This window comes from Psammomys obesus, unplaced genomic scaffold, assembly GCF_907164565.1.
Source record: "Psammomys obesus unplaced genomic scaffold, mPsaObe1.curated_primary_1811, whole genome shotgun sequence".
Taxonomy (NCBI): domain Eukaryota; kingdom Metazoa; phylum Chordata; class Mammalia; order Rodentia; family Muridae; genus Psammomys; species Psammomys obesus.
Genome location: NW_026596051.1, coordinates 27,409,533 through 27,415,000, shown reverse-complemented (window position 1 = coordinate 27,415,000; position 5,468 = coordinate 27,409,533). Strand labels below are relative to the sequence as shown.

General features: G+C 37.6%; 1 protein-coding gene across 12 annotated transcripts in view; it reads left to right on the top strand.

Moving 5' to 3' along the window:
- Nucleotides 1–5,468, top strand: part of Ldb2 (LIM domain binding 2) — a 297,382-nt gene that overhangs the window by 1,682 nt on the left and 290,232 nt on the right. The gene's annotated exons all lie outside the window — the stretch shown is intronic.

Sequence of the window (5,468 nt, the reverse complement as noted above, 5' to 3'; positions counted from 1 at the left end):
TTTTTTTTTTTTTTTTTTTTTTTTTTTTTTTTTTTTTTTTTTTTTTTAAAGCCCGGCTGTCTTTATCACTGCTGTTTTCTTTATATGTTAATGCACCATGGATGTTAAATATAATTGCTGGCACTGTGACTCTTTCTAGAAGCCAGAAGCTCCTGTACAGTGTAAATTCTTGTGCTTAAAGTGTTGAGTTCTTGGCAGCAATCAGGATTGTGTGTGTGTGTGTGTGTGTGTGTGTGCATATCGTGTGTTGCTTTATATGTGTGTGTTACAGCTTGTATCTTCTATTGCAATCTTTGTAACAGTGTGTTGGAATCTTCAGTCCCTGTGTAAGCTATCAGTGGCAGAGCCTGCTTTCAGAAATGGGAGGATTGGAAATGTCTTATAGTTGAGGCACCCAGTAATTGCAATAAAACTTTGAATAAAAGAAAAAGCTATCACAAAGAATCAATAAAAAGTTAAAAATAATAAAACTAAATAAGCACTCAGGGTGGCAGAGGCAGGTGAATTGCTGTGAGTTCGAGGCCAGCTTGGTGGACAAAGTGAGTCCAAGACAGCCAAGGCTACGCAGAGAAACCCTGTCTCAAAAAACCAAAAGAAAATAAAAAAACCTAAATAAAATTTAAAAGTATGCTTTGCTAAGTATGACTATTTCTGTAAGAATAAGAATAGTAAAAAATAACAATAAAAGAGACCACAGGCTTAATTCTTTAAAGATAACCTGTTTACTTGTTAGAAAGTTGTTGAGGCTTGGTGGAGGCTGTCTTCCCATCCTCTTACTGGGGGAAGCTGGGTAGCTATTCTTGGGTTCTGGGTGCTTCTGAGCCCTTCCACAGCCCTTGGCATCTAGCTTTAAGCTGGGAGATCTCCCACCCACCCTGGTCCCCATATAAATCCCTAAGATGAAGTAGATTCCCCACTGTTTCATGTTTGGGATGTTCGGAAAGTGACCCATTAGTAGTATGCTTTTCCAAAACAACACATTAATCTTTCTTGAGAGCTAAACCCAAGAACTTCCAACTTTTAGATTACAGGCTATGACTTTGAAAGATTTTGTTCTAACTAGAGCTGAGGAACCGGGAGAGGAGAGACAAGCTTGCTTTGACAAATCTTTGAGTTTTTAACTCGTCCTGCCAACAAAGTACTACGAGCTATTTTTTAGTGTGTTCTGGAACTAACCTCCATCCCTGTACCCTCTTATTAAGTCATATGAAAGTAATTATCTACATAATTAAATTGACACCTTGTCTCAGCACAAGAAATTTGTTTTCATAGCATATGAAAAAATACAGTAATCATTAATTGCTTCTAGTATATATTCATATTAAATATTAAAATTTGATAATAATGTATACTTGAAGAAAAAAATAACTGGATAAAAAAGTTCCAAGTAGCTTGACCAATGGTGTTTTTTTTTTTTTTTAATAATGTAGTTTTCCTGCAACCTGAATAGGAATTGGATACAGTTATCATATACTGCAAAACTGACCCAGCAGTTCAGACACAAAAATTCATTGACTGTTGAACCATCACTTTTAGTATTTAGTCAATGCATGTAATCATTACCATCTTCTCTCTCACACACTCTGTCTCTTGCTTCTCACTCTTTTATGCATGGTATAGTATGTTCTCTCTCTTTGTCTCTTTCTCTCTTTCTCAACTTTATATTCTCTTTGGAACATGTACTCAGCTAAGAGGAAATTACAGCAAGTAATTCTAAAGACCTCTTGTCTTAAAAAGAGAAAAGAAAAAATAAAACTAGTGTGGAACCATGACATTGCTCACTCCCCTGTGTGACTGGACCCCAGTATATTCACCCATGGACATTTCTTCCAATTAAATCAATGTCCTTCAGACACTGGGTGGTATTGGTTTAAAGAACACTAGGAGTTAGCCCTATTTCTAGCTCATTCCTGTCACTCACTAACTAGTGAGCATGGAGTCTGGATTTCTTCACCTGCATATTGCCTGCCACCTCCCCTGATTTTGAAGGCTCAAAATTGTTTGCCTTAATGTGAGAAAATATTAAGAAACAGAGTAAGGACTGCAGACATTATGTTCTGTGGGCGGTTTTAGTTCAAACTTATAAATGGTAGTGAGGGAATCAGCTATTCTGGAAGAAAGCTTGGAAGCCTGGTATAGCTTGCTTGCTCCAGTGGAGCCAGCCAACCCTAGACTAAGTAGATCTTCAATTAACATTTGCTAACTAGCAAACCTGGGCTTCCAGGAGATAAAGGGGGAGGGGCGGAGAGGACTCCAGAGCCTTGCCATTGAAATCCCAGGGACTGCTCTGTGAGGGGCCTGGTAACCCGCCAGGAGCTACAGTTGTTGTGGGGCTTCTGCCCCTGAAAAGTTTCACCTCACATCCCCCACAACTGATTGCCATGAGGCCGTTCAGCTCCCTAATCTTCATGGAAAAGCAGAGTTTAAGAGATCAGGGCCTAAGCTCTTTGGGAAGGACTATGAGCCATTAAAAAGTAAACAACACATTTCCAAATCTATTTTAAATGCAAGTGCATTTAAAATAAAATAAAATTTAGGAAATAAAGTCTCTTCACAGCATTAACACCTTAGTAGATTTGGGTAAATGTGACAAGCTCCCGCCCCGCCCTACACCCTACCCTCACAAGCTGCCTCCCTTTAAAATGAAATTAAGAAAACTTTGAGATATGTGTTTCTGTTCTCATGGGCAGTGGCAAAAGGGTTACTTTTTCCATTTAGCATGCTACCATGAATTGACCTCAAAGTCTTCCAAAGTCCATTTACTTAAATGGTTACACTGTGCAAATTTCTTTTGGAAGAACATGACTACCCAGTTATATAGTTTAATTTAACATGGCACAGAGATTCCAGTCAGATAGGGCTTAAAAATATCTTCTAAAGACTTCAAGATTTGTTCTGTGAAAAGCGACAACACAAGCAAAAACAACCGTTAAAAAAAAAAATTCCTGAGGTCCACACTGGGAAAGGAAAATATAGGTGTGCTATCTGCGAGTCCTAGTGAATATGAATTTGAGTAGAGAAATTGACTAGTGTTGGGTTATTATAGCATTTTAAGTCAGTTCATCAAACTGACTTACACAATTCTTTGTTACTATAGATAAGTTTTCAATGTCCTTTAATGTTCCTTTAATGCCAATTGCCAAAAACGTTTTCATTCCAAAGAAGATGTTTTGAACTCTAATTTTTCATGTAGTCACTGTGCTAATTTTAATAAAATTACACAAAACACCAGTAACCTGTAGATCCTTATGGTTTGAATTTTTCTTCTTTTATCAACATTACACATCCTATTGCAAATGAGAAAACTGTGACTACAATAAAAAGCAGTCCACAGGAGGATTTTATTATAATTATAGTGTTTAGTTTTACTTGATTTAATATGAAGGCTTTAAAATGTTTGAAAACCTTGAAATTCAAATCTACTGTTTTTCACCCTTCCTCAACTCAACTCTAAAACTCCCTAGAGATGGGTAAGAGGGGAGGGGGATGCTTTGCCCTCTTTGATTTCAGCTGCATTTTTGTATACTCAGTAACAGGGTTCCAGCAACAAGCTCCATGTATACTCACAGAAAAGCTCAGTACCCTTGATGATTCACATGGAACCTGGTCACAAGGAGATCACAACTTTGGATAGGTAGAAAACAAGAAAACGGTTTTGTAATACTTTGGTGATCTCTCCCCCTAGGAATTCAGAAGGAGAAAGTTGCCAGTACCCTGAGCTACATTATATGAAAGGTTTTTCAATGTTCAGTAAAAAAAAAAAAAAAAAAAAGAAGTGGACTGCGGTTTTCAAAGGGAGTTGGGGAGGGGTGGGGGAGGGGCTGGCATTAGAAAGAGCAGCTATTTTGAAAATGTTAAATGAAACCAACAGTGAAGTTTTTAAATTGAGAATTTCAAAACTCCTTGTTTTTCAAGCCACCTACATGGCCTTAGAAAGCAAACTACAGGGCTGGCGCACACAGTTCCTTCTCCTAAGATTCCGCCACCCCACCCCATTTTCTTATTATGGGAACTGTTTTTAATTAAAAATTGCTGCAAACTAACTATTCGTAGGAAGCCAAGAAGAAGAAGGGAAAAAAAAATCTTTCAACTCCCATTCAACACAGATTCATATCAGACGAAATCAACACACATTTATGAAGCAGGATTTAAACGTGATGCAGATTTTTGGAGCACTTACCTTTTCTGTTTGTGTTTCAGGAAGAAATTAATTTAAATTGAGCGGAGCATACTGCTATGAGGCTCCTTTTATTGCAACCATCCCCATTAACTTTTTTTTTTTTTTTTTTTTCAGAAGTAGAACAGAGCACCTCTTTTGGGAGTAAGCAAACAAAGCATAAAACAAACAGCTATAAACACCCCCTTTGTAAGGGGCTAAGAACTGCATTCATGAACTTTTAAATGTAGATTGAGCTGGTAGGCTTCAAAATAATAAACTGATCAAAGCACAATCTTTTTGAAGTATCAAAATGCACAGCATTTAGGAAATGTTTACCTGTTATCCTACTCTGTACGCCTAGTATATTGTGGCGATGACATTTTGTTGTCTTTTTCATTTATTTGAGCCTAGAGTTATTTTTTTTCCCTTTTAATGTAAATTCTGGCAGCATCCATCAGAACACAGGAAAATCATAATGCTTAAAATTCAGCTATTCTTTCAAGAGCTCCTGTACTTCAGGCAGTGACAATATCTGGAAACAGAGATGACTGAGACCTTGTCTATCCTTCAGGAGTTTATGATTGGGTGATGGGAGGAGACTTAGAGAGCTACTGTCATGAAGAGGTACATAGTGGATTTGTTGAGTGTATCATGGTGTCTAAGGGCAGGGAAGGCCATCCTGAAAGGTAGGGGGAAGGGTTATTAGTATCATTTGTGCTGTGTTTACTCTGTTGGGGACAGTCCTGGTGCTACCTGCCGTATTTCTGGTTAGAAGTAAACTGCGAAAGAGAGGTTTTTTAATCTTATGTGACTGCCACTCATATTCAGAGTGCCTTCTTCTCTGCCATAACACCTCTAGAAATAAGATTTAGCAGCAGGGGTCTTGTTTCACCTGTACAAACCTTTTTAAAAAATTATTTATTTTTATGTACATTGGTCTTTTGCCTGGATGTACATCTGTGAAGGTGTCATATCCCCTGGAACAGGAGTTACAGACAGTTGTAAGCTGCTATGTGGGTGCTAAGAATTGAACCTGGGTCCTCTGGAAAAGCAGTCAGTACTCTTAACCACTGAGCCATCTCTCATGCCCTCTGTACAAACCTTTTAATGTGAATTTACTTGTTTTGTTTCAGGATGTGTTAACTTTCTGAGGTGGCTTAGGGAGTAGCTACCACATATGACAAAGATATGAACTGATATAGAACAAGTTTCTTTTTCTTTCTTTCTTTCTTTCTTTCTTTCTTTCTTTCTTTCTTTCTTTCTTTCTTTCTTTCTTTCTTTCTTTCTTTCTTTCTTTCTTTCTTTCTTT